Source organism: Patagioenas fasciata, unplaced genomic scaffold (genome assembly GCF_037038585.1).
Source record: "Patagioenas fasciata isolate bPatFas1 unplaced genomic scaffold, bPatFas1.hap1 Unplaced_15, whole genome shotgun sequence".
NCBI classification, from domain to species: domain Eukaryota; kingdom Metazoa; phylum Chordata; class Aves; order Columbiformes; family Columbidae; genus Patagioenas; species Patagioenas fasciata.
The window spans coordinates 1041360-1054119 of NW_027288566.1; positions in this window are offsets into that span (position 1 = coordinate 1041360).

Sequence of the window (12760 nt, forward strand, 5' to 3'; positions counted from 1 at the left end):
GCACTTTCGGGTGGGTTCGGGTCCCTTCGGGGAGACTTCGGGCCCCTTCGGGTGGGTGCGGGTCCACTCGGGTGGGTTCGGGCCCCTTCGGGTGGGTTCGGGCCCCTTCGGGTGGATTCGGGTCCACTCGGGTGGGTTCGGGTCCACTCGGGTGGGTTCGGGTCCACTCGGGTGGGTTCGGGTCCCTTCGGGTGGGTTCGGGCCCCTTCGGGTGGGTTCGGGTCCACTCGGGTGGGTTCGGGTCCCTTCGGGTGGGTTCGGGTCCACTCGGGTGGGTTCGGGTCCCTTCGGGTGCGTTCGGCTCCACTCGGACCCCTTCGGGAAGACTTCGGGTCCCTTCGGGTGCGTTCGGCCCCGGCCGGGACTCGGGCGCCGCTCGGCTCCGCTCGGGCGCCGCTCGGCTCCGCTCGGGCGCCGTTCGGCTCCGCTCGGGCGCCGTTCGGCTCCGCTCGGGCCCATTCGGCTCCGCTCGGGCCCATTCGGCTCCGCTCGGGCCCATTCGGCTCCGCTCAGCTCTTTCCGTCTCCGCTCGTTTTCCCGCGCTTTCCCTCAGAGCGCGAAACGAAGCGCGGGGACCCCCGGGGCCGCTTTTTTCGCGCTTTTCCCGAGGTGACAACAGCGGGGGCTTTGGGGACACAGCTCGGGGAGCCTCAGCGGGAGGGTTTTGGGTTGAAAAAGCGCTATTTTGGGTCAATTTTGAGGTGGTTTGTGGCCCTCCCGGCGGGGCAAGATGGCGGCTGCGGACATCGAGGGGCTGCTGGGTGAGTAATGAGGGGGAATTAGGGGTGATTAGCGCGAATTAGGGGGTAATTAGGGGGCAGCGGGGATACGGGGGGGTGGGGGGGGTGTTAATTAGCGCTGCTGAGGGTGTTAATTGTTAATGAATGCAGAGGAGGAGCCGTTGCAGGAGCTGCACCCCGGGCTGGCCCCGCTGAGGGGGATTGGGGGGGTGGGAGCGGAGCTGGAGAGGGAGGTGAGACAGGTAAGGGGGCATTGGGGACAATGGGGACAGAGAGAGAGAGTGTGTGCGGATCAGCAGTGATCACCCCAAACCTGCCCCGCAGACACGGCACCCAAAATCCTGCACCCCAAAATACTCTTCCCAAACCTGCACCCCAGATCCTGACCCCAAGCCCTGCACCAAAACCCTGCCCCTCAATCCTGCACCCCCAAATCCTCCACCCCCGATCCTGTCTTCCCAAACCCTGCACCCCAGATCCTGCACCCCCAAATTCGGCCCTACCAAACTCTGCACCCCTAAACCCTACAACTGAAACCTTGCACCCCCTAATCCTGCCCTCCCTACCTTCCTGAACCCCGAAACCTGCACCCCAAACCCTGCATTCCCAAATCTTTCCGTCCTATACCCTCCACCCCTAAACCTGCCCCCAAACCCTGCACCCCAAAGAATTCCCTCCCAAACCCTGCACCTCCAAATCCTGCACCTCAAAGGCCTGGCAACCCAAGCCCTTCAACCCCATCCCTGCAACACCAAATCCTGTACCCCAAACCCAGCACCCCAGAATCCTGCACCCCAAATCCTGCCTACCAAACCTTTCACTGCAAACCCCTGCACCCCAAGATTGTGCTGCCCCAAACACTGAACCCCCAAATCCTGAAGACCCAGATCCTTGCCTCCCAAGACTCTGCACCCCCAAATCCTGCACCCAAATCTCTCAGCCCCACCACCCTGCACTCCCAACCCCTGCACCCCAAAACTCCACACCTCCAAATCCTGAACCCTGAAACCCCGCACCCCCAAATCCTGTGCCCCAGTCCTGTGCACCCCACACTCTGCAACCTTAAATTTCCCCCCAAGCCCCTGCACCCCAAACGCTGCACTCTTAGACCTGACTTCTAAACCCCAAGGGCCCATTGTGACATCCCAGAACCTCCTATTGTCCCCAGGGCCCATTGTGACATCCTGGGGACCCCCATTGTCCCCAGGGCCCATTGTGACATTCAGGGGACTCCTCTTTGTCCCCAGGGCCCATTGTGACATCCTGGGGACCGCCCCTTGTCACTGGGGCCCATTGTGACGTCCCAGGACCCCCCGTTGTCCCCAGGGTTCATTGTGACGTCTTAGGACCCCCCATTGTCCCCAGGGCCCATTGTGACATCCACTGCACCCCCCTGTCCCCAGGGCCCATTGTGACATTCAGGGGACCCCTCTTTGTCCCCAGGGCCCATTGTGACATCCTGGGGACCCCCCCTTGTCCCCAGGGCCCATTGTGACGTCCCAGGACCCCCCATTGTCCCCAGGACCCATTGTGACATTCAGGGGACCCCCTTTGTCACTGGGGCCCATTGTGAAATCCCAGGACCCCACATTGTCCCCAGGGCCCATTGTGACATCCAGGGGACCCCCCCTTTGTCCCCAGTGCCCATTGTGACATCCTGCGGACCCCCCTTTGTCCCCAGGGCCCATTTTGACATTCAGGGGACCCACCATTGTCCTCAGGGCCTATTGTGCGGTCCCAGGACCCCCCATTGTCCCCAGGGCCCATTGTGACATCCTCGGCACCCCCTTGTCCCCAGGGTCCATTGTGACACTATGGGGACCCCCCCCTTGTGCCCAGGGCCCATTGTGACACTGTGGGTACCACCCTTGTCCGCAGGGCTCATTGTGACATCCTGGGGACACCCCCTTGTCCCCAGGGCCCATTGTGACATCCAGGGGACCCCCTTTGTCCCCAGGGCCCATTGTGACATCGAAGGACCCCCCTGGTCCCCAGGGCCCATTATGACATCCTGGGGATACCCCCTTATTACTGGGGCCCATTGTGACGTCCCAGGACCCCCCATTGTCCCCAGGGCCCATTGTGACATCCTGGGGATCCCTGTTTGGCCCCAGGGCCCATTGTGACATCCCAGGACCCCCCCTTGTCCCCACGGCCCATTGCGACATTCAGGGGACGCCTCTTTGTACCCAGGGCACATTGTGACATCCTGGGGACCCCCCCTTGTCCCCAGGGCCCATTGTGACATCCTGGGGATCCCTCCTTGTCCCCAGGGCCCATTGTGACGTCCCAGGACCCCCCATTGTCTTCAGGACCCATTGTGACATTCAGGGCACCCCCTTTGTCACTGGGGCCCATTGTGACATCCCAGGACCCCACATTGTCCTCAGGGCCCATTGTGACATCCTGGGGACCCCACTTGTCCCCAGGACCCATTGTGACACTATGGGCACCCCGCCTTGTTCCCAGGGCCCATTGTGACACCGTGGGTACCACCCTTGTCCCCAGAGCCCATTGTGACATCCAGGGGAACCCCTTTGTCCCCAGGGCCCATTGTGACATCGCAGGACCCCCCCTGGTCCCCAGGGCCCATTGTGACATCCTGCGGACCCCTTTTGTCCCCACGGCCCATTGTGGCACCATGGGGACCCCCTTTGTCACTGGGGCCCATTGTGACATCCCAGGACCCCACTTTGTCCCCAGGGCTTATTGTGACACCATGGGGACCTCCCTTGTCCCCAGGGCCCATTGTGACATCCCGTGACCCCCCTTTGTCCCCAGTGCTATTGTGAAATCCTGGGGACCCCCTTTGTGCCCAGGGCCCATTGTGGCACCATGGGGAACCCCTTTGTCACTGGGGGCCATTGTGACATCCCAGGATTCCACTTTGTCCCCAGGGCTCGTTCTGACACCTTGGGGACTCCCATTGTCCTCAGGGCCCATTGTGACATCCTGGGGATCCCCCTTTGTCCCCAGGGCCCATTGTGACACCATGGGGACGCCCCCTTTGTCCCCAGTACCCATTGTGACATCCTGCTACCCCCCTTTGTCCCCAGGGCCCATTTTGACATTCAGGGGACCCACCATTGTCCCCAGGGCCCATTGTGACATCCTGGGCAACCCCAATGTCCCCAGGGCCCATTGTGACATCTGGGGGACCCCCTTGTCCCCAGGACCCATCGTGGCACCGTGGGTGCCCTCCTTGTCACTTGGGCCCATTGTGACACCATGGGGACTCCCCCTTTGTCCCCAGTGCCCATTGTGACATCCTGCGGACCCCACCTTTGTCCCCAGGGCCCATTTTGACATTCAGGGGACCCACCATTGTCCCCAGGGCCCATTGTGACCTTCAAGGGACCCCCATTGTTCCTAGGGCCCATTGTGACTTCCTGGGGACCCCCTCTGTTCCCAGGGCTCATTGTGACTTTCAGGGGACCCCCCCCTTGTCCCCAGGGCTGATTGTGACGTCCTAGGGCCCCTCTGTGTCCCCAGGGCCCATTGTGACACTTTAGAGACCCCTCTTTGTACCCAGGGCCCATTGTGACATCCTGGGGACCCCCCCTTGTCCCCAGGGCCCATTGTGACATCCTCGGCACCCCCTTGTCCCCAGGGCCCATATGACATTCAGGGGACCCCTCTTTGTCCCCAGGGCCCATTGTGACATCCTGGGGACCCCCTCTTGTCCCCAGGGCCCATTGTGACGTCCCAGGACCCCCCATTGTCCCCAGGGCCCATTGTGACATCCTGGGGATCCCTCCTTGTCCCCAGGGCCCATTGTGACGTCCCAGGACCCCAGATTGTCCCCAGGGCCCATTGTGACATCCTGGGGACCCCCTTTGTCACTGGGGCCCATTGTGACGTCCCAGGACCCCACATTGTCCCCAGGGCCCATTGTGACATCCTGGGGACCCCCTTTGTCTCCAGGGCCCATTGTGACGTCCCAGGACCCCCCATTGTCCCCAGGGTCCATTGTTACATCCTGGGGACCCCCTTGTCCCCAGGACCCATCGTGACACCATGGGGACCCTCCTTGTCACTGGGGACCCATTCCGACACCCTGGGGAACCCCCTTGTCCTCAGGGCCCATTGTGACATCCTGGGCATCCCCCTTTTTCCCCCTGGACCATTGTAACACCGTGGGGACCCCCTTTGTCCCCAGGGCCCATTGTGACACTGTGGGACCCCCCCTTTGTCCCCAGGGCCTATTATTCCGTCCCGGGACCCTCATTGTCCCCAGGGCCCATTGTGACACTTGGGGACCCCCCTTGTCACTGGGGACCCATTGTGACACCATGGGGACCACCCCTTGTCCTCAGGGCCTATTGTGAACATCCTGGGGAACCTCCATTGTCCCCAGAGCCCACTGTGCCTCCTGGGGACCCCCTTGTCCCCAGGTCCCATTGTGACATCCGGGGGAGCCTCTTTGTCCCCAGGGCCCATTGTGACGTCCCAGGACCCCCCATTGTCCCCAGGGCCCATTGTGGCATCCTGGGGACCTCCTTGTCCCCAGGACCCATCGTGGCACCGTGGGGACCTCCCTTGTCACTGGGGACCCTTTGTGACACCATGGGGACCTCCCATTGTTCTCAGGGCCCATTGAGACATCCTGGGGACCCCCTTTGTCACTGGGGACCCATTGTGACGTCCCAGGACCCCAGATTGTCCCCAGGGCCCATTGTGACATCCTGGGGATCCCCATGTCACTGGGGCCCATTGTGACGTCCCAGGACCCCGCATTGTCCCCAGAGCCCATTGTGACATCCTGGAGACCCCCTTTGTCTCCAGGGCCCATTGTGACGTCCCAGGACCCCCCATTGTCCCCAGGGTCCATTGTTACATCCTGGGGACCCCCTTGTCACTGGGACCCATCATGACACCATGGGGACCCCCCCTTGTCCTCAGGGCCCATTGTGACATCCTGGGCATCCCCCCTGTCCCCCGGGACCATTGTAACACCGTGCGGACCCCGTTTGTCCCCAGGGCCCATTGTGACACTGTGGGGAACCCCCTTGTCCCCAGGACCTATTGTTACGTCCCAGGACCCCCCATTGTCCCCAGGGCCCATTGTGACACCTTGGGGACCCCCTTGTCACTGGAGACCCATTGTGACAGCATGGGGACCACCCCTTGTCCTCAGGGCCTATTGTGAACATCCTGGGGAACCTCCATTGTCCCCAGAGCCCATTGTGAGTTCCTGGAGACCCCCTTTGTCCCCAGGGCCCATTGTGACATCCTGGGGTCCCCCCTTTGTCCCCAGGGCCCATTGAAATGTCCCAGGATCACCGTTTGTCCCCAGGGTTCATTGTGACATCCTGGGGACCCCATTTGTCCCCACGTCCCATTGTGGCACCATGGGGAACCCCTTTGTCACTGGGGCCCATTGTGACATCCCAGGACCCCACTTTGTCCCCAGGGCTTATTGTAACACCATGGGGATCTCCCTTGTCCCCAGGGCCCATTGTGACATCCCATGACCCCCCTTTATCCCCAGTGCTATTGTGAAATCCTGGGGACCCCTTTTGTCCCCAGAGCCCATTGTGACATTCAGGGGCCCCCGTTTGTCACTGGGGCCCATTGTGACAACCCAGGACCCCACATTGTCCCCAGGGCCCATTGTGACTTTCAGGGGACCCCACTTGTCCCCAGGACCCATTGTGACACTATAGGGACCCCCCCTTGTGCCCAGTGCCCATTGTGACACCGTGGGTACCACCCTTGTCCGCAGGGCCCATTGTGACATCCTGGGGACACCCCTTTGTCCCCAGGGCCCATTGTGACATCCTGGGGATCCCTCCTTGTCCCCAGGGCCCATTGTGACGTCCCAGGACCCCCCATTGTCCCCAGGACCCATTGTGACATTCAGGGGACCCCCTTTGTCACTGGGGCCCATTGTGAAATCCCAGGACCCCACATTGTCCCCAGGGCCCATTTTGACATCCTGGGGACCCCCCCTTTGTCCCCAGTGCCCATTGTGACATCCTGCGGACCCCCCTTTGTCCCCAGGGCCCATTTTGACATTCAGGGGACCCACCATTGTCCTCAGGGCCCATTGTGAGGTCCCAGGACCCCCCCTTGTCCCCAGGGCCCATTGTGACATCCTCGGCACCCCCTTGTCCCCAGGGCCCATTGTGACATCCCAGGACCCCCCATTGTCCCCAGGGCCCATTGTGACATCCTGGGGACCCCACTTGTCCCCAGGACCCATTGTGACACTATGTGGACCCCCCCTTGTGCCCAGGGCCCATTGTAAAACCGTGGGTACCACCCTTGTCTGCAGGGCTCATTGTGACATCCCAGGACCCCCCATTGTCCCCAGGGCCCATTGTGACGTCCCAGGACCCCCCATTGTCCCCACGGCCCATTGTGACATTCAGGGGACACCACTTTGTCCCCAGGGCCCATTGTGACATCCTGGGGACCCCCTTTGTCGCCAGGGCCCATTGTGGCACCATGAGGACCCTCTTTGTCACTGGAGCCCATTGTGACATCCCATGACCCCCCTTTGTCCCCAGTGCTATTGTGAAATCCTGGGGACCCCTTTTGTCCCCAGGGCCCATTGTGGCACCATGGGGAACCCCTTTGTCACTGGGGGCCATTGTGACATTCCAGGATTCCACTTTGTCCCCAGGGCTCGTTCTGAACACCTTGGGGCCTCCCATTGTCCCCAGGGCCCATTGTGACATCCTGGGCAACCCCATTGTCCCCAGGGCCCATTGTGACATCTGGGGGACGCCCTTGTCCCCAGGACCCATCGTGGCACCGTGGGGAGCCTCCTTGTCACTTAGGCCCATTGTGACACCATGGGGACCCCCCCTTTATCCCCAGTGCCCATTGTGACATCCTGCGGACCCCCCTTTGTCCCCAGGGCCCATTTTGACATTCAGGGGACCCACCATTGTCCTCAGGGCCCATTGTGAGGTCCCAGGACCCCCCATTGTCCCCAGGGCCCATTGTGACATCCTCGGCACCCCCTTGTCCCCAGGGTCCATTGTGACATCCCAGGACCCCCCATTGTCCCCAGGGCCCATTGTGACATTCAGGGGACCCCCCTTTGTCCCCAGGGCCCATTGTGACATCGTGGGGACCCCCTGTGTCCCAAGACTTCATTGTGACATCCTGGGGTCCCCCCTTGTCCTCAGGGTCCATTGTGACAGCCCAGGACCTTACATTGTCCCCAGGGCCCATTGTGATATCTTGGGGACCCCCTTGTTCCCAAGGCCCATTGTGACATCCTGGGGACCCCCCCTTGTCCCCAGGGCCCATTGTGACATCCCAGGACCCCCCATTGTCCCCAGGGCCCATTGTGACATCCTCGGCACGCCCTTGTCCCCAGGGCCCATTGTGACATCCTGGGGACCCCCCCTTGTCCCCAGGGCCCATTGTGACGTCCCAGGACCCCCCATTGTCCCCAGGGCCCATTGTGACATCCTCTGCACCCCCTTGTCCCCAGGGCCCATTGTGACATTCAGGGGACCCCTCTTTGTCCCCAGGGCCCATTGTGACATCCTGGGGACCCCCCCTTGTCCCCAGGGCCCATTGTGACATCCTGGGGACCCCCCCTTGTCCCCAGGGCCCATTGTGACGTCCCAGGTCCCCCCATTGTCCCCAGGGCCCATTGTGACATCCTGGGGATCCCTCCTTGTCCCCAGGGCCCATTGTGACATCCCAGGACCCCCCATTGTCCCCAGGACCTATTGTGACATTCAGGGGACCCCCTTTGTCACTGGGGCCCATTGTGACACCATGGAGACCCCCGCTTGTCCTCAGGCTCCATTGTGACATCCTGGGCACCCCCCATTTTCCCCAGGACCCATTGTGACATCCTGGCCACACCCTTGCTTCCAGGGCCCGTTGTGGCACCATGGGGACACCCCCTTTGTCCCCAGGGCCCATTGTGACATCCCAGGAGCCCCCTTTGTCCCCAGGGCCCATTGTAGCACCATGGGGACCCCCTTTGACCCCAGGGCCCATTGTGGTACTATGGCAACCCCTTTTGTCCCCAGGGCCCATTGTGACATTCTTGGACCCCACTTTGTCCCCAGGGCCTATTGTGACACCATGGGGACCCCTCCTTGCCACTGGGGACCCATTGTGACACCATGGGGACCCCCCCTTGTCCTCAGGAGTCATTCTGACATCCTGGACACCCCCCATTGTCCCCAGGGCCCATTGTGACATCCACTGCACCCCCCTGTCCCCAGGGCCCATTGTGACATTCAGGGGACTCCTCTTTGTCCCCAGGGCCAATTGTGACATCCTGGGGATCCCTCCTTGTCTTCAGGGCCCATTGTGATGTCCGAGGACCCCCCATTGTCCCCAGGGCCCATTGTGACATCCTCTGCACCCCCTTGTCCCCAGGGCCCATTGTGACATTCCGGGGACGCCTCTTTGTCCCCAGGGCACATTGTGACATCCTGGGGACCCCCCCTTGTCACTGGGGCCCATTGTGACGTCCCAGGATCCCCCATTGTCCCCAGGGTCCATTGTGACATTCAGGGGACTCCTCTTTGTCCCCAGGGCCCATTGTGACATTACGGGGACGCCTCTTTGTCCCCAGGGCCCATTGTGACATCCTGGGGATCCCTCCTTGTCCCCAGGGCCCATTGTGACGTCCCAGGACCCCCCATTTTCCCCAGGACCCATTGTGACACTATGGGGTCCCCCCCTTGTTCCCAGGGCCCATTGTGACACCGTGGGTACCACCCTTGTCCGCAGGGCTCATTGTGACATCCTGGGGACACCCCCTTGTCCCCAGGGCCCATTGTGACATCCAGGGGACCCCCTTTGTCCCCAGGGCCCATTGTGACATCGAAGGACCCCCCTGGTCCCCAGGGCCCATTATGACATCCTGGGGATACCCCCTTATTACTGGGGCCCATTGTGACGTCCCAGGACCCCCCATTGTCCCCAGGGCCCATTGTGACATCCTGGGGATCCCTGTTTGGCCCCAGGGCCCATTGTGACATCCCAGGACCCCCCCTTGTCCCCACGGCCCATTGCGACATTCAGGGGACGCCTCTTTGTACCCAGGGCACATTGTGACATCCTGGGGACCCCCCCTTGTCCCCAGGGCCCATTGTGACATCCTGGGGATCCCTCCTTGTCCCCAGGGCCCATTGTGACGTCCCAGGACCCCCCATTGTCTTCAGGACCCATTGTGACATTCAGGGCACCCCCTTTGTCACTGGGGCCCATTGTGACATCCCAGGACCCCACATTGTCCTCAGGGCCCATTGTGACATCCTGGGGACCCCACTTGTCCCCAGGACCCATTGTGACACTATGGGCACCCCGCCTTGTTCCCAGGGCCCATTGTGACACCGTGGGTACCACCCTTGTCCCCAGAGCCCATTGTGACATCCAGGGGAACCCCTTTGTCCCCAGGGCCCATTGTGACATCGCAGGACCCCCCCTGGTCCCCAGGGCCCATTGTGACATCCTGCGGACCCCTTTTGTCCCCACGGCCCATTGTGGCACCATGGGGACCCCCTTTGTCACTGGGGCCCATTGTGACATCCCAGGACCCCACTTTGTCCCCAGGGCTTATTGTGACACCATGGGGACCTCCCTTGTCCCCAGGGCCCATTGTGACATCCCGTGACCCCCCTTTGTCCCCAGTGCTATTGTGAAATCCTGGGGACCCCCTTTGTGCCCAGGGCCCATTGTGGCACCATGGGGAACCCCTTTGTCACTGGGGGCCATTGTGACATCCCAGGATTCCACTTTGTCCCCAGGGCTCGTTCTGACACCTTGGGGACTCCCATTGTCCCCAGGGCCCATTGTGACATCCTGGGGATCCCCCTTTGTCCCCAGGGCCCATTGTGACACCATGGGGACGCCCCCTTTGTCCCCAGTACCCATTGTGACATCCTGCTACCCCCCTTTGTCCCCAGGGCCCATTTTGACATTCAGGGGACCCACCATTGTCCCCAGGGCCCATTGTGACATCCTGGGCAACCCCAATGTCCCCAGGACCCATTGTGACATCTGGGGGACCCCCTTGTCCCCAGGACCCATCGTGGCACCGTGGGTGCCCTCCTTGTCACTTGGGCCCATTGTGACACCATGGGGACTCCCCCTTTGTCCCCAGTGCCCATTGTGACATCCTGCGGACCCCCCCTTTGTCCCCAGGGCCCATTTTGACATTCAGGGGACCCACCATTGTCCCCAGGGCCCATTGTGACCTTCAAGGGACCCCCATTGTTCCTAGGGCCCATTGTGACTTCCTGGGGACCCCCTCTGTTCCCAGGGCTCATTGTGACTTTCAGGGGACCCCCCCCTTGTCCCCAGGGCTGATTGTGACGTCCTAGGGCCCCTCTGTGTCCCCAGGGCCCATTGTGACACTTTAGAGACCCCTCTTTGTACCCAGGGCCCATTGTGACATCCTGGGGACCCCCCCTTGTCCCCAGGGCCCATTGTGACATCCTCGGCACCCCCTTGTCCCCAGGGCCCATATGACATTCAGGGGACCCCTCTTTGTCCCCAGGGCCCATTGTGACATCCTGGGGACCCCCTCTTGTCCCCAGGGCCCATTGTGACGTCCCAGGACCCCCCATTGTCCCCAGGGCCCATTGTGACATCCTGGGGATCCCTCCTTGTCCCCAGGGCCCATTGTGACGTCCCAGGACCCCAGATTGTCCCCAGGGCCCATTGTGACATCCTGGGGACCCCCTTTGTCACTGGGGCCCATTGTGACGTCCCAGGACCCCACATTGTCCCCAGGGCCCATTGTGACATCCTGGGGACCCCCTTTGTCCCCAGGGCCCATTGTGACGTCCCAGGACCCCCCATTGTCCCCAGGGTCCATTGTTACATCCTCTGCACCCCCTTGTCCCCAGGGCCCATTGTGACATTCCGGGGACGCCTCTTTGTCCCCAGGGCACATTGTGACATCCTGGGGACCCCCCCTTGTCACTGGGGCCCATTGTGACGTCCCAGGATCCCCCATTGTCCCCAGGGTCCATTGTGACATTCAGGGGACTCCTCTTTGTCCCCAGGGCCCATTGTGACATTACGGGGACGCCTCTTTGTCCCCAGGGCCCATTGTGACATCCTGGGGATCCCTCCTTGTCCCCAGGGCCCATTGTGACGTCCCAGGACCCCCCATTTTCCCCAGGACCCATTGTGACACTATGGGGTCCCCCCCTTGTTCCCAGGGCCCATTGTGACACCGTGGGTACCACCCTTGTCCGCAGGGCTCATTGTGACATCCTGGGGACACCCCCTTGTCCCCAGGGCCCATTGTGACATCCAGGGGACCCCCTTTGTCCCCAGGGCCCATTGTGACATCGAAGGACCCCCCTGGTCCCCAGGGCCCATTATGACATCCTGGGGATACCCCCTTATTACTGGGGCCCATTGTGACGTCCCAGGACCCCCCATTGTCCCCAGGGCCCATTGTGACATCCTGGGGATCCCTGTTTGGCCCCAGGGCCCATTGTGACATCCCAGGACCCCCCCTTGTCCCCACGGCCCATTGCGACATTCAGGGGACGCCTCTTTGTACCCAGGGCACATTGTGACATCCTGGGGACCCCCCCTTGTCCCCAGGGCCCATTGTGACATCCTGGGGATCCCTCCTTGTCCCCAGGGCCCATTGTGACGTCCCAGGACCCCCCATTGTCTTCAGGACCCATTGTGACATTCAGGGCACCCCCTTTGTCACTGGGGCCCATTGTGACATCCCAGGACCCCACATTGTCCTCAGGGCCCATTGTGACATCCTGGGGACCCCACTTGTCCCCAGGACCCATTGTGACACTATGGGCACCCCGCCTTGTTCCCAGGGCCCATTGTGACACCGTGGGTACCACCCTTGTCCCCAGAGCCCATTGTGACATCCAGGGGAACCCCTTTGTCCCCAGGGCCCATTGTGACATCGCAGGACCCCCCCTGGTCCCCAGGGCCCATTGTGACATCCTGCGGACCCCTTTTGTCCCCACGGCCCATTGTGGCACCATGGGGACCCCCTTTGTCACTGGGGCCCATTGTGACATCCCAGGACCCCACTTTGTCCCCAG